General features: G+C 47.7%; 1 protein-coding gene across 1 annotated transcript in view; it reads right to left on the bottom strand.

Annotated features, from left to right (window-relative positions):
* The window catches only part of GRAMD1A (GRAM domain containing 1A), an 894680-nt gene that overhangs the window by 825953 nt on the left and 41319 nt on the right, over positions 1-27408 (bottom strand).

Raw genomic sequence — 27408 nt, forward strand, 5'->3', positions numbered from 1 at the left:
ATCTTGCGTACCACTCTGGAATGAAGCGACCACTCGTGTGGTTGCATGACTCTGCTCAGCCTGTCGGCCAGACTGTTGTTTACACCTGCCAGGTATGTGGCTTGGAGGAGCATGCCGAACTGGCAAGCCCAACGCCATATCCCAACGGCTTCCTGACACAAGGGGCGAGATCCGGTGCCCCCCCTGCTTGTTGGTGTAATACATTGCAACCTGATTGTCTGTCCAAATTTGGATAATTTGGCAGGACAGCCGATCTCTGAAAGCCTTCAGCGCGTTCCAGATCGCTCGGAGCTCCAGGAGGTTGATCTGCAGATCCTTTTCCTGGAGGGACCACAGACCCTGTGTGTGGAGCCCATCGACATGAGCTCCCCACCCCAGGCGAGATGCATCCATCGTCAGCACTTTCGTGGGCTGTGGAATTTGGAATGGACGTCCCAGGGTCAAATTGGTCCGAATGGTCCACCAGAGCAGTGAAGTGCGGCAACTGGTGTAGAGGCGGATGATATCCTCTAGATTCCCGGTGGCTTGTAACCACTGGGAAGCTAGGGTCCATTGAGCAGATCTCATGTGAAGACGAGCCATGGGAGTCACATGGACTGTGGAGGCCATATGACCCAGAAGTCTCAACATCTGCCGAGCTGTGACGCTCTGGTCTGCGAAGCCAGGGACAGGAGGTTGCTGGCCCTCGCTTCGGGAAGGAAGGCCTGAGCCGTCTGGGTATTCAGCAGAGCTCCTATGAATTCCAGAGACTGGGTTGGCTGGAGATGGGACTTTGGGTAATTTATCACAAACCCCAGCAGCTCCAGGAGTTGAATAGTGCACTGCATGGACCGGAGGGCTCCTGCCTCCGAGGTGTTCTTGACCAGCCAATCGTCGAGATATGGGAACACGTGCACTCCCAGCTTGCGTAGATACGCCGCCACCACCATGAGGCACTTTGTAAACACCCGTGGGGCAGAGGCGAGCCCAAAGGGCAGCACACAATACTGAAAGTGCTGTGCGCCCAGGCGAAATCTGAGATACTGTCTGTGAGCTGGCAGTATCGGGATGTGAGAGTATGCGTCCTTTAAATCCAGGGAACATAGCCAATCGTTTTTCTGAATCATTGGCAGAAGGGTGCCCAAGGAAAGCATCCTGAACTTTTCTTTGACCAGGAATTTGTTCAGGCCTCTCAGGTCTAGGATGGGGCGCATCCCCCCTGTTTTCTTTTCCACAAGGAAGTACCTGGAATAGAATCCCTGCCCTTCCTGCCCGGGTGGTACGGGCTCGACCGCATTGGCGCTGAGAAGGGCGGAGAGTTCCTCTGCAAGTACCTGCTTGTGATGGGAGCTGAAGGATTGAGCTCCCAGAGGACAATTTGGAGGAAGGGAGGCCAAATTTAGGGCGTATCCGCACCGCACTATTTGAAGAACCCACTGGTCGGAGGTTATGAGAGGCCACCTTTGGTGAAAAAAGTTTAACCTCCCTCCGACCGGCAGATCGTCCGGCACGGACACTTTGAGGGCGGCTATGTTCCCGTGGATCCAGTCAAAAGCCTGTCCCCGGCTTTTGCTGTGGAGGCGCAGGGGGCTGCTTAGGCGCACGCTGTTGAGAGAACGAGCGCGCTGGGGCTGTCCCTGTGCCTGTCGTGGCCTTCGGGCCGGCTGGGTGTACCTACGCTTGGCAAAAGCATAGGGCGCAGCCTGCCGGGCCCGGGAAAAACGTCCACCTGCTGAGGTGGATGCTGAAGGCGCCCGGTGGGAGAGCTTGTCGAGGGCGGTTTCCCGCTGATGCAGTTGGTCCACCAGCTGCTCGACCTTCTCGCCAAAAATATTATCCCCCCGGCAAGGGACGTCGGCCAGTCTCTGCTGGGTGCGGTTGTCCAGGTCAGAGGCACGCAGCTAGGAGAGCCTGCGCATCACTATACCTTGGGCCGCAGCATGAGATGCCACGTCACAGGTGTCATAGATACCCCTGGACAGGAACTTTCTGCACCCCTTCAGCTGCCTGACCACCTCCTGATAAGGCCTGGACTGCTCCGGCGGGAGCTTATCGACCAGGTCCGCCAGTTGCTTCACAGTGTTCCGCATGTGGATGCTCGTGTAGAGCTGGTAAGATTGGATGCGGGTCACGAGCATGGAAGATTGGTAGGCCTTCCTCCCAAACGAGTCCAGAGTGCGAGACTCCCGCCCCGGGGGCGCCGAGGCGGTATCCCTCGAACTCCGTGCCCTCTTGAGAGCAGAATCCACGACCGCCGAGTCATGGGGCAATTGGGGCCGCATTAACTCTGGGTCCGAGTGGATTCTGTACTGGGACTCTGCTTTCTTGGGAATGGTGGGGTTAGATAATGGTCTCATCCAGTTCCGAAGCAGTGTCTCCTTGAGGACATTGTGCAACGGCACCGTGGAGGACTCTCTAGGTGGTGATGGATAGTCGAGGACCTCGAGCATCTCAGCCCTCGGCTCATCCACAGAGACCACGGGGAAGGGAATGCAAATAGACATGTCCCTTACAAAGGAGGCAAAGGAGAGGCTCTCAGGAGGCGAGAGCTTCCTCTCTAGTGAAGGCGTGGGGTCAGAGGGAAGGCCTACAGACTCCTCTGAGGAGAAATATCTGGGGTCCTCCTCTTCCCCCCACGAGGCCTCTTCCTCGGTATCGGACATAAGCTCATGTAGCTGAGTCCTCAACCGGGCCCGGCTCGACGTCGAGGCACCGAGGCCTCGGTGTCATCGAGCGGTGGACTCCCGCGCCGGCGGGGACGAAGCTCCCTCCATCGACGTCGACGGGGACTCCACCTGCGTGGAGGTCGAGACCGGCGCCGCAAGCGGCGGCGGTGTCGAAGGCCTCGGCACCGGGCTACAGCTCGCCGGCGCCACAGTCAACGGCGCCGAGGGCGCAAGCACCCCCGGCGCCAGCACAGCCTGGCGCATCAGCCCTTCCAGGATCCCCGGAAGGATGGCTCGGAGGGCACTCGTCCAGGCCCGCTGTCGGGAAAGACGGGGGGGGCCGGTAGAGGTGTCGGTGCCGGAAGCTGCTCGGGTCCAGGAGACTGCACCGAAGTGCTGGGACCCTGAAGCGTCGGTACCTCCACTACCGAAGGGGACCTCTCCTCTCGACGCTGACGCTTCGGCATCGACTCCGTCGCCGGCACCGAGAGCCGGATGCATCGAAGGCGACCGATGACGGTGCTTCTTTGATTTTTTGCGGTGCCCGTCATCGGCGCCCGGTGGAATGGAGGAGGTCGATCCCCCTCGGTCTCGAGGGACCGGGTCAGACAGGGTTCGGTCCCGAGGGCCATGGGCAGAGGGAGTGACCGGGGCCGATTGCCCACGCGGCCTCTCACCCCTACCCTCACCGGAGGGCCGACGGGACCTGTGCTCCTGGGGTCGATGCCATCGGTGCCGATTTCGCAGACATCGATACCGGTACCGAAGAACCGGCCGTCGATACCGATGCCGTCGAGGTCGACGTCGAGGGGCCGGCGTAAGTTCCGAAAAGACGGTCCCGAAGAACTTGCCTCGCAACCTGAGTCCGTTTCCGGAGACCAAGACACAAAGAGCACGACTTGATACTGTGCTCCGGCCCGAGGCACTGAAGGCACCAAGCGTGGGTGTCGGTCTGCGAGATAGGCCGGCCGCACCGACCACACTTCTTAAATCCACTCGGGACCTTCGAGGACATCGACGGAAAAATCGCGTCGGCGAAATTAAAGTCGTCGATGGTGGCGGTAAATCACACCTCGAAAAATAAATCGACCGCGCGGCCACAAGGCCGCAATGCGACACCCCCGCTAGAAAACGAGGGAAAAACAAGCGCGTTCACTTTTTTTTTTTTTTTTTAACAAGAAAAAAGAAAAAGGGTCCGGAACGCGCAGGAACCAGAAACAAACAAAAAAATAAGAACTTCGCGAAAACGCGACGGTTTTCCGGGGCTGACAAGAGAGAGCGGCGACGCACGACTCTCTGCAGCACGGAAAAAACAAGACTGGCGGAAACGGTCGCGCACGGGCGGGAAGACGGCCGCGCATGCGCGGTGGGCGTGCCCTGCGTGCGGACCGCCCGCGAAGCTTCTTCCGGTTGGTGGGGGCTGCCGCGGACGTCACCCAGTCGTGAGAACAAGCAGCCTGCTTGTCCTCGGAGAACCCTCCATTGCCCCATGTAAGCCACATTGAGCCTGCCATGAGTGGGAAAGCGCGGGGTACAAATGTAACAAAAATAAAATAAAAATAAATATCCCTGGGAATGCATATATGAATTGTGAAAGCCTGTGTTTGAGGAAAATAATTAGCAATTCAGGCTATTTTACGCAGATAAATGGATTTGCAGGGATTGATAATCACTGTAGTTAGTAAAAACAAAAATTATTCCTTGACGGGGCTTTACTTCACATTGCTCCTCCTCACCATACAAACGTCATGCTGCAACATACACATTCAAACCCTGTCTCCATATTTCACATGATACAGAATGCACCAAAATAAACAGAGGGCATAGCAAACACACAGGCAGACCTGTACAAGAAAACACACAATGATCTCACAGCTCATCCAGAAACAATGCTGAAACCCACTCTGCTCAGGGTTCTGACACAGGCTGCGCAATAGGCCATACTTTCTTTGGCCCTAAGACTGGAAGAGCTGTCAGGAGCTGAGCAAACAGTGGAGGGGCACCAGGAAAAGACAAGGGAGAATGGTTTATTCTTAGAATGTACAACCTATCCCTATCCCATCCAGGGTTCTACTCCTGTCCCCAACTTATCTGAGCAAACACTGTGTGTGTGTGGGGGGGGGGGGGGGGGGGCAAGACGTGGTATCAGCTCACAGCAGAGGGGTAGGGAAGGCTTTTCAGAAACAGGAAACATCAGGCAATGTCATGCTACACAACACAGTTTAACTCCAAAACACATTGGATATACTGGCCTAGAGTAATGTTAGACTGGGGACCAGGGGGTCCCAATGCTCACCTGCAGGATATGACTGTCAGCTTCAGGCAAGCTCAGGGATCCCTGTGACACACAAGCCCCAGGCTATTGCTCCAGATGCCCCACCCTAATAGTGGTCCTGATACTAACTACTCTCAGACACATGACAGACTCATGTTACACAGCACTGATGTGTACACACACAGGATGCCTGTACACATGGAAAATGTATTAGGAACATGCTCCCTCCCCCTGTTGGCTACACAGGAGCCTTTCTGGCATAATCCCCTGCAACCTTCCTGAAGCTCTGTCCAATTCTGGAATGTAGTGGGTGGACTATAGGAGGCAAGGATGTGGCAGCTGCTGCAGGTACAGCTGTGACTATGTCAGGCTTGAGCTCTTGCCACACACATCAAGTTATGTCTCTAGTCTATATAACAGAAGTTTGAGACATTGGGAAAGGTTATCTTTTATGGTCTATAAACGTCTAATTATATACATAAAAGAGACACCCTCGGCAATTCTGGTAAGTCACATGACCTCCCCCTCAAGGAAGCAGCCAGGCACTGACTTTCCAGGTCAGCAGCATAGCCAGTGATGTCACTGCTGCTACATGTATTTTTTTTTTTTTTTAGGGGGGGAGCATGGTAATGGCACTGTTACTAAGAATAGGTGGTGATGGCACTGTTGCTACGAGGGTGGACAGACGTCTACCCACACATGTGTTGCTGTCAGGAGCAAGCAGGTCTGAGAGGAATAAAGAGGTACAAGAAGGAAATTTTCTTGGAGGTAGGAAATAAAATGTATTTATTTATTTATTGCATTTGTACCCCACATTTTCCCACCTCTTTGCAGGCTCAATGTGGCTTACATTACATTGTGAATAGTGGAAATTTCTGTTGTATAAGTTACTGATCTGGGTTGTGGGGGTTTAGCCCTTAAATCAGTGATACTCCTTGAACAGCTTAGAGAATCTGATCTAGTTAGGTTCATATGTTTTCTAATTTGTTTACTACATTTTTCCTGAATATAGTGCATATGTCCTTCTAGATGTAGGCTAAGATACCTATTTTCTTTAGCAATTTTGATATGTAATATTACTTTTGATGATTGGTTGTATTACCTTTGTTATTGTGATTTTTGTTAAAATCTTGAAATACTAATAAAAAAATTAAAAAAAAAAAGATTTCCCCGCACTACGTTGCCCTCATTTTGCTTGACCATTCAATCCAACCCTAAGGCTAACTATCCAGTTACAAACAGAAAGGCAATTTATCAGTTCATGCCCTGCCTTCACAGAAACATAGTAGATGACGACACACAGTCTGCCCAACAAGATAAACTCATAGTATAAGGTATAATACGTATACTTGGTCTTCATTTGTTCTTGACATTTTCAGGGCTCAGACCGTAGAAGTCTGCCCGTCACTTTTCTTGCTCTCCAGTTACGGAAGCTAAATCTGCCCAGCCATGAACAGGGAACAGACTGTAAAAGTCTGCCCACCACTGGCTTTGCTTCCCAATCTAATCACAGCTAAGCTTGTTTGGTTCCACGCCTTTTATACAGGATTCCTTTGTGTTTATCCCACGCATTTTTTAATTCCATTACCGTTTTCAACTCCACCACCTCTCGCGGAATGACATTCCAGGTATCTACCACCCTCTCAGTGAAAAAGTACTTCTTGACATTATTCCTGAATCGCCCCCCCCCCCCCCTCAATTTATGCCATCTAGTTCTAACACCCTCTCGTCTCTGGAAAAGGTTGGTTTGTAAATTAATGTCTTTCAAATATTTGAATGTCTGTATTATATCACCCCTGTCTTTTCTTTCCTCCAGGGTATACATGTTCAGGTCCTCAAGTCTCTCCCCATACGTCTTGCAACACAACCCCCATACCATTTTGGTCCCTTTTCTCTGAACCGTTTCAAATCTTTTTATACCTTAACAAGATACAGCCTCCAAAACTGAACACAATACTCCAAGTGGGGCCTCACCAACGACTTGTACAAGGGCATCAGCATCTCATTTGTTCTGCTGGTTATATCCCTCTCTATTCAGCCTAGCATCCATCTGGTCACAACCACCGCCTTGTCGCATTGTTTTGTCACCTTGAGACCCAAGGTCCTTCTCCTGAGCTGTGCTTATCAATCTCTCTCCTCCAATCTGGTACATCTCCTTTGGATTTCTGCACCTCAAGTGCATCAATCTGCACTTCTTGGCATTACATTTTATTTTTTAATTTGGATTTTTTTTCCTCACACCTTCTTCAGTAGTAGCTCAAGGTGAGTCACATTCAAGTACAAAAAACCTTCTCTGGATCCTACCTCTCCTTCCAACTATCGCCCCATCTCCCTCCCTCCTTCCTTTCTTATCCAAGTTACTATAACGTGCTGTCCACCGTCGCTGCCTTGACTTTCTTTCTTCTCAACCTATTCTTGATCCACTCCAATCTGGCTTTCGTCCCCTTCATTCAACTGAAACAGCACTTACTGAAGTCTCCAATGATCTATTCCTGGCTAAATCCAAAGGGCTCTATTCTATCCTCCTCCTTCTCAATCTTTCTGCTGCCTATGATACTGTTGATCACAGCCTACTCCTTGACACGCTGTCCTCACTTGGATTTCGGAATTCTGCTCTCTCCTGGTTCTCTTCTTATCTCTCACAGCGTACGTTTAGTGTATACTCTGGTGGTTCCTCCTCTTCCTCTATCCTGCTGTGTGGGTGTACCTCAAGGATCTGTTCTAGGACCTCTCCTTTTCTCCATCTATACTTCCTCCCTTGGTGCTCTGATCTCATCACACGGCTTTCAGTATCACCTTTACGCTGATGACTCCCAGATTTACCTCTCCACACCAGTAATCTCGGCAGAAATCCAGTTCCAGGTATCTGCCTGCCTCTCTGACATTGTTACCTGGATGTTTCACCGCCACCTGAAACTCATTATGTCCAAAACTGAACTCCTTATCTACCCTCCTAAACCAACCTCTCCCCTTCCCCCATTCTCTATTTCTGTCGACAACACGCTCATTCTTCCTGTCTCGTCTGCTCGCAACCTTGGGGTCATCTTCGACTCCTCCCTCTCTGCCCATATTCAACAGATTGCTAAAACCTGTCGTTTCTTCCTTTATAACATCGCCAGAATTCGCCCTTTCCTTTCTAAACACGCTATCAGAACCCTCATCCACACTCTCTTCACCTCTCGCTTAGACTACTTCAACTTGCTTCTCTCAGGTCTTCCACTCAGCCATCTCTCTCCTCTTCAATCTGTTCAAAACTCTGTAGCACGACTAATATTTCGCCAAAGTCGTTATGCCCATATCAGCCCTCTCCTGAAATCACTTCACTGGCTCCCTATTCGTTTCCGTATACAATTCAAGCGCCTCTTGTTGACCTATAAGTGCATTCACTCTGCAGCCCCTCACTACCTCTCCACCCTCATCTCTCCCTACACTCCTTCCCTAGAACTCCGTTCACTAGGCAAATCTCTCCTAATTGCACCCTTCTCCTCCATCGCTAACTCCAGACTCCGCTCCTATCTCGCCGCACCTTATGCATGGAATAGGCTTCCTGAGCCATTACGTCTAGCTCCATCCCTGGCTGCCTTCAAATCCGGGCTAAAGGCCTACCTGTTTGATGCTGCTTTCGACTCCTACTACTACTACTATTTAACATTTCTAAAGTGCTACTAGGGTTACGCAGCGCTGTACAATTTAACATAAAGGACAGTCCCTGCTCAAAGAGCTTACAATCTAAAGGACAAGTGAACAGTCAGTCCGATAGGGGTAGTCAAATTGGAGCAGTCTGGATTTCCTGAGAGGTGAGAGTTAGGTGCCGAAGGCAGCATTGAAGAGGTGGGCTTTGAGCAAAGACTTGAAGATGGGCAGGGAGGGGGCTTGGCGTAAGGGCTCAGGAAGGTTGTTCCAGGCATAGGGTGAGACTCCTGACTTGTAACTTTTATCTTATCCTTATGTGTCCTTCTGTCTTTCCTTCCCTTATCCTTTTTGGTCCTGTTTGTCCTGATTTAGATTGTAAGCTCTTTTGAGCAGGGACTGTCTTCTTCATGTTCAAATGTAAAGCGCTGCGTACGACTGGTAGCGCTATAGAAGTGATTTATAGTAGAAGTAGTAGTATTTCTCTGTCCCTGGAGGACTCACAAGGTAAAATTATGACTTACCAGATAATTTTCTTTCCATTAGTCCCAACAGATCAATCCAGGGACAAGTGGGTTATGTCCCTCTACCAGTAGGTGGAGATAGACAGAACTTCAGAGGTTCACTATATGTGGACATGTGCAGCCATCTTAACCTCAGTATTGTCAATACCAAAGCAGTGGAACATGAGAGAAGAAACCCAAACTGCAAGCCCTCTCCTGCCTCTTAGCCTGATGGAGTGTCTTTTTTTTTTTTTTTTTTTTTTTTACAAACCAAACGCAGCAACCTAAATGAACCGAAGCAGAGACGAGCGGGACAAGAGTCCGCCAATATCAACAAAGGGTGGGCCTCTGGATTGATCTGTTGGGACTAATGGAAAGAAAATTATCAGGTAAGTCATAATTTTACCTTCCATAGCATCCCACAGATCAATCCAGAGACGAGTGGGATGTACCAAAGCAGTTCCCAAGTTGGGTGGGACTGCAGAAGCACCAAAAGACTAAGTAGCCAGAACTAAAAAGACTCGAAATGGCAAAATCAGAGCAAAACCTGAGATTATTCCCGAAGATAAGATCCACGGAGAGCAAGACAGCTGCTCAACCCTGAGAAAAAGGAATGAGGCCTTCTCACCCAAGCGGGATAGAACCTGCAGAATCCACATCCTCCAGTCCAGACCAGGTCCCCCAAGTAGAGACGGAGCCGGGGCTGACCTCCCAGTTAAGAGCACAGCTCTTTCACCAGAAGAGACCAGAACTCCGCCCATAGGCAGAGAAAGTTCGATCCTCGCACGACCGACCGACAACTGTAAAGAGACCGTCATCTTGTGCCAGAGCAAACTCCATTGACCCCAATGGAGTCCTGGTCAACAGTCTGCGCCCATTGCAGTCACCAGGTCTCAAAAGAGAACCAGACTTGAAGCCCACAGATGGCATAAGGCTCAAAGGCCAATGTCCAGAGGGGAAGCCATGCTCGATAAGGGTCGACACCCCGAGACAGAGCAAGACTTGCCAAGTCTTGACATGCAGAGATGGGACAGGGCTCAAGAAATCTCGAGGCCCAGAGACGGATCAATGCTCGACGTTCAGAGACGGAACAAGGCCCACCACTCAGAGACAGCCAAGACTCGATGCCCCGAGACAGAGCCAGGCTCGACGACCAGAGGTGGAGCAAGGCTCGACGGCCAGAGATGGACGGATCAAGACTCGATGCCCAGAGGCGGAGTAAGGCTCGATGTCCTGAAACGGACGGAGCTAGACTCTACACCCAGAGGCGGAGTAAGGCTCGACGTCCTGAAACAGACGGAGCAAGACTCTACACCCAGAGGCGGAGTAAGGCTCGACGTTCTGAGACGGATGGAGCAAGACTCGATGCCCAGAGGCGGAGTAAGGCTCAACGCCCTGAGACGGACGGAGCAAGACTCGACGCTTTTGACTCGTAACCACTTGTAACCACTCGCCTCCACCTACCCTCCTCTCTTCCTTCCCGTTCACATTAATTGATTTGATTTGCTTACTTTATTTATTTTTTGTCTATTAGATTGTAAGCTCTTTGAGCAGGGACTGTCTTTCTTCTATGTTTGTACAGCGCTGCGTATGCCTTGTAGCGCTATAGAAATGCTAAATAGTAGTAGTAGTAGTAGCAAGACTCGACACCCTGAAACGGACGGAGCAAGACTTGATGCCCAGAGATAGAGTCAGTCTTGTCATCCTCAGACATAAGGAGCAAGGCCTGACCCCCAGCGACGGAGCAAGGCCTGACGTCCAGCGACGGAGCCACGCTCTACACCCAGCAACGGAGCCACGCTCGACGCTCCGCGACGGAGCCACGCTCGACGCCCCGCGACAGAGCAAAGCTCAATAAGGCTCGATGTTCCAAGATAGAACGAGACTCAAGAGGAACGGAGCCAGGCTTGGCAAGACACAATGTGCAGAGCTGCAGCAAGTCTTGACGAAGCTCAACAACCAGAGACAGAACAAAGCTTGCTAAAGCCTGACAACACTCAGCATCTGGAGATGGAGTAAGGCTCGGGACGGCCCGACAATGCTCGACGTCCAGAGACGGAGCCTGGCCTGACCAGGCTTAATGCCCAGAGAAAGAGCAATGCCCGACAAGGCTTCATACCCACAGACCGACCAAGTCGAACCAGTTGTAAAGCAAAGCCAGATAAAGCTCAATACCCATTAACATGACAAGGCTCATCGAGGCTCGACTCCAGGACAAAGGAGGCCGTACCAATACAGCGCAACAATCGACTCCCAGAGACGGATCACAGACTGTTGCAGAGCAAGTATTGGCGCTCAGAGGGGGAGCAACACTCGATGCCCAGAGGGAGAGCAAGGCTCGACACACAAAGATGGAGCAGCACAGGGGTAGAGCAGAGCTCAGCAACATGGAGCAAGGCTCTAGATCCAGAGATAAGTCCCGCCTCATGCCAGCGCATGGCCTGGGGACCAGAAGTGGAGAAATCTCAAGATGCAGATAGGGCTCAAGACCCTGTCCACAAAGACAGAGGAAGCCATGATGACTCTAGACTGGGCAAGGCTAGCTGACCAGAGGTAGCGCAAACCACCAGAACGGAGCCTGAGCTAGCTGCAACCCTCAGCAGCAAAAGGATGTCAATTGCCAGACAGATTGACCCAAGGCTAGAGCCAAACCACTGCCCCAACAGTCCGAGATGGACGGAGCCTCCCCGAGGGAAGATGGACTAGGCTCCTACCAGTTAGCTTCAGCACTTAGACACCTGGAGACAGGCCAGAGTTCGGCGAAAGGTGACAGGCCAATCAACTAGTACAGAGAAAACAAGGTCAACACCCAGAGGTGGAGCAAGGCTCAACAGGAGACATGTATGTGTCTCTAGATGGAGCTAAGCTCAACATATGGAGAAGTCTCGACGTACGGAGACGCTGTAAGTTACAGCCCACAGGGACCGAGGAAAGACACACTCAGCCCTGATGAAGCAAGGCCGACAGCTGAAACAGAAGGCTCTCCAATCCGAGACTGCGAAAGACGGTGAAAGCTACCGACATTCAGTAAGAACAGGACAACCGCACAGTGAGTAGTTATGCCCCACAAGCCCCTGATGGGGAGAGGTACAACCCCCAGGAAAAAGAACAACCTGGGGTATACCTCTATGTACAGCCAACACCCCATCCCATGCCATGGAGATGCACTCCACACTCGCTGAGACGGGGATCTGCCCTGAATTGGAGCAGGAGATACATGCGATACACGCCACCTACCAGAGGGAGCGATGTCTACCCCAGACTCCAAGAGGAAAAGCAGGAGGGCAAAACGGATGGAGGCAAACTGTTCCCGCCAATGGGAGTCTGCTTCAAATCCCCAGGCAAGAGACAGAGCTGACCAGCCAGAAAAGGCCAGCTCATCCACCGACAGGAAGACACCAGTGTCCTGGAAGAGAAAGAGACGAGCTCTCCAGCGGAAGAGACATCAAAATCTCAGGACTCACAGTCCACTCCGCGGTCCGGCCCCAGAAGGACCAACCGGAGCACCCCCTGATGGGAAAAGAAGAAGAAGACAGCCCAGCCCAGCTGAGTTGACAAGACAAAACTTCACCACAGGAGCATAACTCAAAGCCTACCCTGCGTACCCACTGATATCTCATCCCAGCCAAAGCAGGCAGGTGCGGCCAAATCAGAAGGCTGTGCAAGCCAATACAACACACCTGGACCAGAAAAACAAAAGAAAGGAATGCCAACAGAACAAGCATGCCAGTAACTGGAATCCCTCCAACAAAGAGGAACAACCACGAGAGGAAAAATAGACCCCACAACATTCTGGCAACAGATCTACCAGAACGAATGGACAACAAGTGCTAACACCATCCAATTCCTCCAAGAATGGGACGATCTATGCACAACAACATTAGACAAAATCGCCCCAATCCAAACTAGAACATCACACAGGAAAAAAGCAAATCCATGGTTCAACGAAGAGCTGAAAAAACTTAAAACACAAGTCAGGAAACTAGAACGCGCATGGAACAAAAAGAGAGATGAACAAACACTAAATGCCTGGAAATTACTTCGGAGGAAATACAAATACACCATAAGACAGACTAAAAGATCACACTACAAAACAATAATAGGACCAAACTACAATGACACACATAAACTCTTCTACCTTGTGAACAAACTTCTAGACACCACACCAGTTACAAACAACAGCAAAGACATACCAGATGTTGACAACCTTGCGAAATACTTCAAAGAGAAAATCATACAACTACGACTTAAAATACCCACCAGCCCTATCGAATATGTCACACTTCTAGACTGCCTAGACCCAGAAGCCGGGACATACACAGCAGACAGAACCTGGACCGACTTCGAGTTAATATCAGAAGATCTCATCTTGAAAACTCTAAAAAGATACGCCAAATCCCACTGCAAACTAGACATATGCCCAAACAACCTTATGAAATCAGCTCCTCTACAATTCATAACAGACCTAACGAACCACGTAAACTTTATGCTACAAAACGGACTTTTCCCTAAAGAAAAAGGAAAAATTTTACTCACCCCAATACCTAAAGACACAAAGAAAAACGCAAGCGAATTAACCAACTACAGACCAGTAGCATCCATACCACTAACAACCAAAATAACCGAAGGAATGGTAACTAAACAACTCACAGATTATCTAAACAAACACTCAATACTGCATGATGCCCAATCAGGATTCCGGACGAATCACAGCACAGAAACAATACTGATTACCCTCATGACTAAATTTAAACAAATGATTGCAACCGGCAACAATGTACTCCTCCTACAATTCGACATGTCAAGTGCCTTCGACATGGTCGACCACGGAATCCTATTACACATACTTGAATACTTTGGTATAGGAGGAAATGTCCTAAACTGGTTCAAGGGGTTCCTAACTGAACGATCATACCAAGTCACATCAAATTCAACCACGTCTGCTGCTTGGACACCCGAATGTGGAGTACCACAAGGATCACCCCTCTCACCAACCATTTTCAACCTAATGATGATCCCCCTGGTGAAACTCCTATCGAACCACAACCTCAACCCATATATTTACGCCGATGATGTAACTATATACATCCCTTTCAAAAAAGACATTAAAGAAATCTCCAATGAAATCAACCTAAGTCTACACATCATGAACACCTGGTCAGATGCTTTTCGCTTGAAACTAAATGCAGAAAAAATGCCTGATACTCACGTCCCAATACAACACGAAAGAATTCACCGCTTTAAACACACCAACACTAAACCTTCCAATCTCAGAAACGCTAAAAATCCTTGGAGTCACTATTGACCGCCACCTAACACTCGAAACTCAGGCAAACAACACAACCAAAAAGATGTTCTACTGCATGTGGAAACTGAAAAGAATAAGACAATTCTTCCCAAGATCCGTTTTTCGTAGCCTGGTGCAATCCCTCGTTCTCAGCCATCTGGATTACTGCAACTCACTATACGCAGGTTGCAAAAAGCAAATACTGAGAAAACTCCAAACAGCCCAGAATACAGCAGCCAGACTCATCTTAGGAAAACCAAAATATGAAAGTGCAAAACCCTTACGAGAGAAGCTACACTGGCTCCCACTTAAAGAACGCATTACCTTTAAAGTATGCACATTAGTCCATAAAATCATTCACGGTGAAGCCCCAGCCTACATGTCGGATCTAATAGACTTACCACCAAGAAACGCCAAAAGATCATCCCGAACTTTCCTCAACCTCCACTTCCCTAATTGCAAGGGCTTGAAATACAAAACACTGCACGCGTCAACCTTTTCCTACATAAGCACGCAGTATTGGAATTCATTGCCACGCAACCTGAAAACGATCCACGAGCAAAAAACCTTCCGCAAACTACTGAAGACCCACCTCTTTGAGGAAATTTACGGAAAGAACCAAAACACATAAAACCGCACTCACTGTTCAACAATGCATCACTACAGCCACTCTGAATTCCCATCCCCTACCTCACCTTCTCATCTCCCGCAAACTTACCTCACTCATACCTTACTCACAGAAAATGTATACCAAATGCTTGCCTGTTATTATATACCGCCCCTCCTGTTTCCCGCGGGTTCCCTCCAATGTATCGCCCCTTTTAGTTTCCCGTTCTTTCCTTCCAATGTCTCAATGATCTTTTCCATTATTATATTCCTTGTTACAAAACTTGTCTTTCATAACGCTTCATAATGTAATCCATTACTGAGCTGTAACAAAATGTACTTCCAGTTTTCATAACGTATTGTAAGCCACACTGAACCCGCAAAAAGGTGGGAAAATGTGGGGTACAAATGCAATAAATAAATAAATAAATAAATAAAGACCAGGGAAATCTCCAAGCCAAGAAAGCAGAGATACTCCGAAGTGAGTGGTGGGCCCCGAAAGAAACTATAGGAGAGACAGAATCCCTCACCTGAGAGGAAGCTCCCCTAAGACTCCAGGAGAAAAGGGGAGGGTCTGAGGGAGCCCTAGGGAATTACAATTCCAGGAAAGCCTTGGCAGTCCCTTAACAACTTGTATTTGTTATCCACCGACATAAGTACATAAGTACATACGTAGTGCCATACTGGGAAAGACCAAAGGTCCATCTAGCCCAGCATCCTGTCACCGACAGTGGCCAATCCAGGTCAAGGGCACCTGGCACACTCCCCAAACGACTGGGCAAACGCCTTGACGGTACTATGTAAATCACACTAAGCCTGGAAATAGGTGGGAAATATGGGGTACAAATGCAACCTAGAATAAATAAATAAATAAACCAACCTCACCACAGAGGCATGCCCAGACACTGGCAGAGTGCCTTCAGAACGCCCCCAGGATGCACACCCCACTCTCTCCCCTAGACCCTTCAGGCCCGCTTAGAAGCCAGAGCCGGGAGCTTCATAAGGATAGACCACCGAGGGCTGTCCAGGAGGAACAAAGAAAGCCGCCCGCGACCCGAATGGAGAGTGTCCCCGAGCCCAGCGCCACTACTCCTGCCAGAACACCCACCAGCACGAAATCAGCAAAATAAGGCGACCAAACATTTAATTAACCTGGAGGTGCTTCCCAGAAAAGTAAGCACAGAAGGACCGCAGCATCGAGCTTCCTGGAAAAAACCAGCGCTGGAGCAGAGAGGAACAACCCCCCCTGCAAATAATCCAAACCGGGCAGCAGATTGCAACAGCATCCCGAGGCCGAACAGAAAAGCTCCCGCCACTCACTTCCTGCACCCCACTGCCGGCAGGGCACGGAACACGCCTGACTGCAACCGAGCGAAAACGCAGACAGCCTCATGCTCTGCAACGGGAGCATTCAAGATGGTGGACAATGCGGACGAAAGGTGCAGAGCCCGCCAAAAGATTCCATCGCAGACAGGCTCACTCCAACACTGGAAGACCCTCCGCAATGCAGCAGCCACCGTACAAACAGCAAATCCGACGGAATGCAGACCGAGGCTAGTAAACAGAAGCGAACAGTTCATACCTTAAGGCACAGATCAAAATACCTGAGAGGTCCAGCAAATAGGTGAGCTTACCAACCTCACAGAGAGCAGCAAATAGCAGTTGTAACAGATCACACAGAGGAAAACTCAAGAACAGGTTGTTTTTTTTTAAGAGGCAGGACGACCAGAGCCCTAAGCTCAGGAAAGGCAGAGGCCCACAAGAGAGGTGTGCACCAGGAGGGGAGGGGAGGGGAGGGACCTGGTTCCACCAGGTGTACCCCAACTGGCCGGCCAAGCCATGCCAATCCCCCAGCTCAACTAAACCTGAGGGAACAGGCTAGGAGGAAAATCACACCAGAGCTGCACAGGAGATATCCATCCACCCGCTGAGATAGAGAGAATACTGAGGTTAAGATGGCTGCACATGTCCACATATAGTGAACCTCTGAAGTTCTCTCTATCTCCACCTGCTGGTAGAGAGACATAACCCACTCGTCTCCAGATTGATCTGTGGGACGCTATGGAATCTAAGTTTGTACCTGAGGCAATGAAGAGTTAACTGACTTGCCCAAGATCACAAGAAGCAGCAGTGGGAATTGAACTGGGCACCTCTGGATGTCAAGACTGCAGCGCTAACCACTAGGCCACTCCTCCACTATCAAAAACTAAGAAACCTAAATCACTTTTAAAAATGTATTGCTTATATCATAAAAATTACATAAATACATAAGTAATGCCACACTGGGAAAGACCAAGGGTCCATCGAGCTCAGCATCCTGTCCACGACAGCGGCCAATCCAGACCAAGGGCACCTGGCAAGCTTCCCAAACGTACAAACATTCTATACATGTTATTCCTGGAATTGTGGATTTTTCCCAAGTCCATTTAGTAGTGGTTTATGGACTTGTTCTTTAGGAAACTGTCTAACCCCTTTTTAAACTCTGCTAAGCTAACCGCCTTCACCACATTCTCTGGCAACGAATTCCAGAGCTTAACTATGCGTTGGGTGAAGAAATATTTTCTCCGGTTTGTTTTAAATTTACTACACTGTAGTTTCATCACATGCCCCCTAGTCCTAGTATTTTTGGAAAGCGTGAACAGACGCTTCACATCCACCTGTTCCATTCCACTCATTATTTTATATACCTCTATCATGTCTCCCCTCAGCCGTCTCTACTCCAAGCTGAAAAGCCCTAGCCTCCTCAGTCTTTCTTCATAGGGAAGTCGTCCCATCCCCGCTATCATTTTAGTCGCCCTTCGCTGCACCTTTTCTGTCACATCTGTGGTCGTGACCACCCTCAGACTTACCTTATTTCTGGGGGTCAGCATCTATGCTGGCTTCTGTCTGTTTCTGCGTTAGTCTTGTCTCTGTCTCTGTGTGCTGATTGCTTCACTAGACCTCACCTGTGTGGGCTATGCCTCTATGAGGAGCCAGCATCTAAGATGGCTCCCGCTTGTTTTGTACCAGCTTCCAAGATGGCTCCTGCCTGTCCTTCCTATGTGTTCCAAGCCTCTCTTTGGAGTGAGTGTGTTCCCTGCTCCTGTCCTGCAGTAGGTGACATCATCAGGGAGAGTCTTCATAAGGAAGTACTGTGCTTCCATTCAGGGCCTTTGCATAGTAAGTAAGAATGTTATGCCAATAGGCCGTGAGGTTAGTGAGAGCACTGTTGCGCTGCTATTTAGCCTTTCTCTGGGGCTCTTGCCCATCTGCTATTTGTGTCTGTGGACTGCTAGTCCTTCCTTTGCCTTGCTCTGCGTTTGGAGTCTGAAGCTTCAGCCATTTTCTCTCTGTCTGTGTTTGGAGCTGCTGAAGCTTCAGCCCTGACTCTGTTATCCCAGTTTATTCCTCTGCCTCCTGCCTGCCTAAAGACTCTGTTGCTCCTGGTTTATTCTATTGTCCGCTGCCTGCCCAAAGACTCTGTTTGCTCCTGGTTTATTCTGTTGTCCACTGCCTGCCCAAAGACTCTGTTTGCTCCTGGTTTATTCTACTATTTATTTATTTATTTATTTATAGTACATTTCTACCCCACATTTTCCCACACATGCAGGCACAATGTGGCTAACATAGGATAAGTAAAAATGACAATACAATAAGAGAAATGGTAAGAGACAAAAATTATCTGCTGCCTGCCCAAAGACTCTGTTTGCTCCTGGTTTAATCTATTATCCGCTGCCTGCCCTAAGACTGTTAGCTCCTGGTTTATTCCTCTGCCTGCCCAAAGACTCTGCTAGTTCCTGGTTACTTCTTCTGTCTGCTCTGCCTAGCTTGCTTGTATATCCCGAGTCCTGTTTCTGCCAAGCTTGCTTGTATATCCCAAGTCCTGTTTATGCCAAGCTTGCTTGTATACCCTGAGTCCTGCTTCTGCCAAGCTTGCTTGTATTTCCTGAGTCCTGCTTCTGCCTAGCTAGTGTGTATATCCTGAGTGTATATCCTGAATCCTGCCTCTGCCTAGCTAGTGTGTATATCCTGTGTATATCCTGAATCCTGTCTCTGCCTAGCTAGTGTGTATATCCTGAGTGTATATCCTGAATCCTGTCTCTGCCTAGCCTTTGTGTATTTCTTGTCCCCTTGGTCTGTCTTGTGTTTCTGGCTTAGTGGCTGCATGCAGCTTTCAGTCTGAGTCTAGTATTTAGCCTAGTCTCCCTCGTGTACCCCAGACCCAGGGTGGGTCCTATTGATCTTCAGTTCCTGCCTTATCCTGCAAGTCCTGCTGGCCACCCGCACTCCGGAACTCAACTCCGGAGGAACGGTGGTCAAGCTCAGGTGAAGTTGTTCCTGTTCTGCCTGTTCTAGTTGCCTGCCTCAGTACTACTCCAGTTCAGAGTTCCAGTCCTGCTCTTCTGTGTATCCAGTTCCAGGGTGGTCTTGCCTGCCGCTGCAGCTCCTCAGCAGTGGCCCAAGGGCTCACGTATTCCGGTTCTGCCTCGAGAACCCGACATATTCCAATTCTACTATATCTTTCTTGAGATGTGGCGACCAGAATTGAACACAATACTCAAGGTGTGGTCGCACCATGAAGCGATACAACGGCATTATAACATCCTCACACCTGTTTTCCATACCTTTCCTAATAATACCCAACATTCTATTCGCTTTCCTAGCCGCAGCAGCACACTGAGCAGAAGGTTTCAGTGTATTATCGACAACGACACCCAGATCCCTTTCTTGGTCCGTAACTCCTAACGTGGAACCTTGCATGACGTAGCTATAATTCCGGTTCTTTTTTCCCACATGCATCACCTTGCACTTGCTCACATTAAACGTCATCTGCCCAGTCTCCCAGTCTCGTAAGGTCCTTCTGTAATTTTTCACAATCCTGTCGCGAGTTAACGACTTTGAATAACTTTGTGTCATCAGCAAACTTAATTATTACCTCGCTAGTTACTCCCATCTCTAAATCATTTATAAATATATTAAAAAGCAGCGGTCCTAGCACAGACCCCTGAGGAACCCCACTAACTACCCTTTCTCCATTGTGAATACTGCCCATTTAACCCCACTCTCTGTTTCCTATCCTTCAACCAGTTTTTAATCCACAATAGGACTTTTCCTCCTATCCCATGACCCTCCAATTTCCTCTGTAGCCTTTCATGAGGTACCTTGTCAAACGCCTTTTGAAAATCCAGATACACAATATCTACCGGCTCCCCTTTGTCCACATGTTTGTTTACTCCTTCAAAGAATTGAAGTAAATTGGTCAGGAAAGATTTCCCCACACAAAAGCCATGCTGACTCGGTCTCAGTAATCCATGTCCTCGGATGTACTCTGTAATTTTGTTTTTAATAATAGCCTCTACCATTTTCCCCGGCACCGACATCAGACTCACCGGTCTATAATTTCCCAGATCTCCCCTGGAACCTTTTTTAAAAATGGGCGTTACATTGGCCACCCTCCAATCTTCAGGTACCATGCTCGATTTTAAGGATAAATTGCATATCACTAGCAGTAGCTCTGCAAGCTTATTTTTCAGTTCTATCAGTACTCTAGGATGAATACCATCCGGTCCAGGAGATTTGCTACTCTTCAGTTTGCTGAACTGCCCCATTACGCCCTCCAGGTTTACCGTGAAGTCAGTAAGTTTCTCCAACTCATCCGCTTGAAATATCATTTCCGACACCGGTATTCCACCCAAATCTTCCTCGGTGAAGACCGAAGCAAAGAATTCATTCAATCTCTCCGCTACGTCTTTGTCTTCCTTGATCGCCCCTTTTACCCCTAGGTCATCCAGCGGCCCAACCGATTCTTTTGCCGGCTTCCTGCTTTTAATATACCGAAAAAAATTTTTACTATGCTTTTTTGCCTCTAATGCTATCTTTTTTTCGTAATCCCTCTTGGCCTTCTTTATCTGCGCCTTGCATTTGCTTTGACACTCCTTATGCTGCTTCTTGTTATTTTCAGACGGTTCCTTCTTCCATTTTCTGAAGGCATTTCTTTTAGCCCTAATAGCTTCCTTCACCTCACTTTTCAACCAGGCCGGCTGTCTTTTGGAGTTCCGTCTTTCTTTTCTAATTTGTGGAATATGTTTGGCCTGGGCCTCCAGGATGGTATTTTTGAACAGCGTCCATGCCTGTTGTACAGTTTTTACCCTCTCAGTTGTCCCCCTAAGACACTTGTGTCTCTACCTCAAACCTCATCGTAACAGGAGATATTAACCTACATCTTGAAGAACTCACCACAACAAGCACCCAAGAATGCAAAGAGTTCCTGCAACTATGGGATCTTCATGGACCAAACACACAACCAACCTACATAAAAGGACACACGTTAGACATCATCACATACAAATTCGATCACGACTCAAACCTTATACTAACAGATACAAAATGGACACCTACACCGTGGTCAGACCACTACAAAGCATACATCTCCCTCCAATGGAGGATGAAAGACTCACTTAACAAACAAACACGAAAAACCTACACCACGAGAGGAAAAATAGACCTGGTAACATTCTGGCAACAGATCTACCACAACGGATGGACAATAAAAGCAGACACAATCCAATTCCTCTTAGAATAGAACAATAGATGAAAATCAATATTAGACAATATTGCCCCAATTCAAACCAGAACCTCACACAGAAAGAACTCAATACCATGGTTCAATGAAGAACTGAAAAAACTCAAAAAACAAGTTGGAAGATTAGAACACATGTGGAGTAAAAAGAAAGACGAACCCACACTCAACGCTTGGAAACAACTTCGAAGAAAATATAAATATACTAGAAGACAAACCAAAAGACTATATTACAAAACTGAAATTGGACCAAACTACAAGGACACACATAAAATCTTCCAACTCGTGAATAAACTACTAGACACCATACCAGTCACAAACAACAGTAAAGACACACCAGGAGCCGACAGCCTCGCGAAATACTTCAAGGAGAAAATCGAACAACTGCGACTTAAAATACCTATCAGCCCTATTGAATATGATGCACTCCTAGACTGCCTAGACCCAGACCCTGGAGTATACCCAGCAGATAGAACTTGGACCGAATTCATAGGCGTAGTTTGACTGTTTCATTTGGGGGGGGGGGGGGGGGGGGGGCAAAGAACGGGCGGAGCATATTAGCATATTCATTAGCATATATACATATGCAAATGAATATGCTAATATGCTAATATGGAGGAAGGAATTGAAATTTACAGGCAAAATATCACAGATGCACACTTCAAAAAGCTGACATATTTCAATTAATAAATTCTGAATAAAATACTTTTATCTACCTTTGTTGTCTGATCATTTAGTTTTTCTATTCGCTTTGGTCCCAGTGTCTTCTGTTTTATGCAGTGTCTTCTTTCCAGTAGGCTTCCCTCTGCTCCCCACCCTCCCAGTCCCATCCATCTCCTGGTCCTTCCCTCTGCTCCCAACGCTCCCAGTCCCATCCATCTCTTGCTCCTTCCCTCTGCTCCCCACCCCTCCCAGTCCCATCCATCTTCTGTTCCTTCCCTCTGCTCACCATCCCTCCGTCCTATCCATCTTCTGCTCCTTCCCTCTGCTGTGCCTGACCTCTCCCAATCCCATCCATCTCCTGGTCCATCCCTCTGCTCCCCATCCCTCCCAGTCCCATCCATCTTCCCTCTGCTCCCCACCCCTCCCAGTCCCATCCATCTCTTGCTCCTTCCCTCTGCTCCCCACCCCTCCCAGTCCAATCCATCTCCTGGTCCTTCCCTCTGCTCCCAGTCCCATCCATCTCCTGGTCCTTCCCTCTGCTCCCCACCCCTCCCAGTCCCATCCATCTCTTGCTCCTTCCCTCTGCTCCCCACCCCTCCCAGTCCCAACCATCTCTTGCTCCTTCCCTCTGCTCCCCACCCCTCCCAGTCCCAACCATCTCTTGCTCATTCCCTCTGCTCCCCACCCCTCCCAGTCCAATCCATCTGCTGGTCCTTCCCTCTGCTCCCAACGCTCCCAGACCCATCCATCTCCTGGTCCTTCCCTCTGCTCCCCACCCCTCCCAGTCCCATCCATCTCTTGCTCCTTCCCTCTGCTCCCCACCCCTCCCAGTTCCATCCATCTTCCTTCTGCTGCCCCCCCCCCCGCGAGGTCCAAGATCGTGAATCCGTCTACCCCCCTCTCTTCCTCCCTCCCTCTGGCGCAGGCAACAGTCTTCTTCAGCTTTTCTGTGTTCCTGGCAGCGGTAGCGATGTACATGCTGCCTTCGGTCTGCCCCAGAAGCCTTCTCTTCAAGTTCCTGTTCCCACCTATGCGGGAACAGGAACTTGAAGACAAGGCTTCGGGGCAGAGCCGAAGGCAGCGTGTACGTCGCTACCGCTGCCAGGATCACTGAAAAAGACTGCTGCCTGCGCCAGAGGGAGGGAGGAAGAGAGGGGGGTAGACGGACACACTCCTTTCCGTCCGCCTGGCTTCCCTGCCCTCTCTGTCTGCGTCCCGCCCGAAAGGAAATGATGTCAGAGGAAGGCGGGACGCAGACAGAAAGGGCAGGGAAGCCAAGCGGACGGAAAGGAGCGCGTGCCTGTTTGTTTTTTTGGTTTTTTTTAACTACTGGCGCGGCGGCGCCTCGTCGTCGTTTGGGGGGCATTGCCCCCCCCTCGCCCCCCCAGTCTATGCCCATGACCAAATTCGAGATACTATCAGAAGATCTCATCTCCAAAACGCTTAAAAGATTCGCCAAATCTCACTGCAAACTAGACATATGCCCCTCAACAATTTATAACAGACCTAACAAAACATGTGAACTTTATGTTACAAAATGGACTCTTCCCGAAGGAGAAAGGAAACATCCTACTCACCCCATACCCAAAGATGCAAAGAAAAATGCTAGTGAGCTAACCAACTATAGACCAGTAGCATCCATTCCCTTAATAACCAAAATAACAGAAGGGATGGTGACCAAACAACTCACTAATTATCTAAACAAGTTCTCAATATTACACGACTCCCAGTCAGGATTCCGTTCTAACCACAGTACTGAAACAGTACTAGTTACGCTCATGACTAATTTCAAACAAATGATTGCAACTGGCAAGAACATACTACTTCTACAATTCGACATGTCTAGCGCCTTTGACATGGTTGATCATGGAGTTCTACTACACATCCTCAAATACGTTGGAATCGGAGGTAACGTTCTCAATTGGTTCAAGGGGTTCCTAACCACGCGCTCATATCAAGTGACATCAAACTCAGTTACATCAGCCACATGGACACCTGAATGCGGAGTTCCACAGGGATCCCCCCCTTTCACCAACCTTATTCAACCTAATGATGATACCCTTGGCCAAACTACTATCAAACAAAAACCTCAACCCATACATATACGCTGATGAGGTAACGATCTACATCCCATTTAAACAAGACTTAAAGGAAAGCTCAAACGACATCAACCAAAGTCTACATATCATGCATTCATGGGCAGATGCATTCCAGCTGAAACTTAATGCAGAAAAAACCCAATGTCTAATACTCACCTCCCAACACAACTCGAACAAATTTACCACCATCATCAATACACCAAAACTGAACCTACCAATCTCAGACACCCTAAAAATTCTTGGAGTTACCATTGATCGAACCTAACACTAGAAAATCATGCGAAAAACACATGTTCCACTCAATGTGGAAATTAAAAAGAGTAAGACCATTCTTCCCAAGGACTGTCTTCTGTAAATTGGTTCAATCATTGGTACTCAGTCATCTAGATTATTGTAATGCATTTTACGCTGACTGCAAAGAGCGAATACTCAAAAAACTCCAGACAGCCCAGAACACTGCAGCTAGACTCATATTTGGGAAATCAAAATATGAAAGTGCTAAACCCCTACGAGAGAAACTACACTGGCTCCCACTCAAAGAATGCATCGCGTTCAAGGTGTGCACCCTAGTTCACAAAATCATCCATGGTGATGCCCCAGCCTACATGTCAGACCTGATAGACCTACCACCCAGGAATGCTAAAAAATCATCTCACACAATCTTCATTTCCCCAACTGCAAAGGTCTAAAATATAAACTAATGCACGCATCAACCTTTTCCTATATGAGTACACAATTCTGGAACGTGCTGCCGTGCAACCTAAAAACAATCTACGAACTAACTAGCTTCCGGAAACTACTGAAGACTCATTTCTTCAACAAGACATATCACCAAGATCATCACATGTGAAATCCCCCACATGTACCCAGAATTATCTTAAAATGTTTTCTTGTTATTTTACTATTATGCTTTATCATTATCATGTAACCCAAAATCCTCTGTAATACCAATTGCCTATTCTCTTCTCAGTTCCACTATTCATGATGTATTGTAAGCCAAATTGAGCCTGCAAAGAGGTGGGATAATGTGGGATACAAATGCAACAAATAATAAATTAATTAATTTTGACACGCGTCCATTTTAGGCCTGAGACCCACCTAACCTAGCAGTAAGGTCTCACGTGTTAACCAGGCGGTAATGGTCTATGCACATACAATGCCAATTATCGCTCGGTTGGCGCACTTAGTGGATGCACATAAAAATGAAATTACTGCCCGGGCCACACGGTAGTTCAAAATTGGTGCTAGTAGGACGCGCATACGCGGCATAGTAAAAGGGTCTCTATAATAGCCACATGCAGTCACTCCTCTGTTTGGCAATTTGTTCTCTGCTAAATGATCCAGAGCAAACTCCAAAATAAAAGATCAAGTATGCAACCCAGTGTAGCATTTGTGATTATGTGAGGACAAACAAATAATTAAAAATCATTGTTCTGTTCCCGACGTGGAACTATGTTTCGTCAGGAGAACAGAGCTAAAAATAAAAACCAAATCAATTCCAGTACTCTGAATATCAGCATGTCATTATAAACTCTATATTATATAAATATGTACCTTACTAAACTTTTAACTTTATTTACACAGCTATCCTGAAAAAGGTATATTCACTCCAACTCTTCAAACCCTCACAGAATGCCAACGTATGCTAATCTGTCTCCACTGGTTAAACCCATCTCTATCTCTGATTGATTCAATCCCCTGCCTACAACATCAACCATTCAATTTCCCAATTCAAACCTCTTGGAACTGCTGTGTCCTATGAAAAAATAAAATTGTGCTCTTTTCTAGTTAAAACTGCTGAGATGTTACCCCTCGGGGTACATTAACTTGTGTTAGAAACATATTGTAAATCCATTTCTACATGGTGATAGCGCTCACAATGTTCTATCAATGGAGTTTCATGTTTGTGTACACATAAGTTGCTTAAATGTTCCGCTATTCTTTGCTTCACCTTATGCTTTGTCTGGCTGATATACCATTTGTGACAAGGACAACAAATAGCATATACAACCTGCGTGGAATTACAATCTGTGCTACACCTAAGTTTAAATTCCTGACCTATAACTGGATATATAATACTCTTGAGTTATCAAAGCATACTGTTACATATTGTATGCCCCATTCCATTATCATTATTAATGAATTATTGACCAACATTAAACAGCTACCCCAAATTACGAGCTCTTGTAAATGCAAAATTTGGACCCAACTCAAACCCTGGGCATAATTTGTTGAATTTTCTTAAATCAATAAAAATAGGGCGATATATATATGAACCTCTCCTCCCGATTATCAGTCACAGTTGGTTTCTTCACCAACCAATGCCTTTGCGCATCAGTTGCTCTTTTATTAGCCAATTCAACTACTTGAGGGATAACTTCTCTGCCTGAATCAGTTATATAATTCTAGAACAATAATACGAATCTAGTATACTACACAGCCTCTTAACTCTCAAAAACTGCCCCATAGGAATACTGTCTCTTTTTTTTTTTTACATAAAATTTTTATTAAGAGCTTGAACATTACAAATTCCATGTAACATACAGTGATAAACTGGTATTGAACAAAAAAGTGATCTTCGAAATACAAAACTCCCCTGCCTGGTAATATGTACATCCAGGAAATCTATACTCCACCCACCTATTTGAGTTTCAAACCAGATATTAGGGTCACAAGTATTAAGATATCTAAAAAACTGATTTAATGAATACTTCCCAAACCACTATCACATCATCTATGAAACGCTTCCACATTCAGGGTTGAGTTGGGTCCAAGTTTTCCATTTACAAGCGCTTGTAATTTAGGGGAGCTGTTTAAAGTGGGTCAATTATTCATTAGTAATGCTAATGGAAGGGGCATACAATATATAACAGCTGTGTCTACTGAAAGTATGTTTTGATAACTCATTATACATCCAGTTACAGGTCAGGAATTTAAACTTAGATGTAGCACAGATTGTAATTTCACACAGGTTGCATATGTATAACTTTCATGTGCTAACCACCCACTCCGTAATTTCACAATTTAACAGATTGGTCATAATCACCCCAGAGATGCCAAGGGTAGACCAAAGAGTGAGATTTACCATGCCAAAGAGTGAGATCTTTCAGAACTGTGTCCGGGATATAAATCTAGAAAATG

Source organism: Microcaecilia unicolor, chromosome 8 (genome assembly GCF_901765095.1).
Source record: "Microcaecilia unicolor chromosome 8, aMicUni1.1, whole genome shotgun sequence".
Taxonomy (NCBI): domain Eukaryota; kingdom Metazoa; phylum Chordata; class Amphibia; order Gymnophiona; family Siphonopidae; genus Microcaecilia; species Microcaecilia unicolor.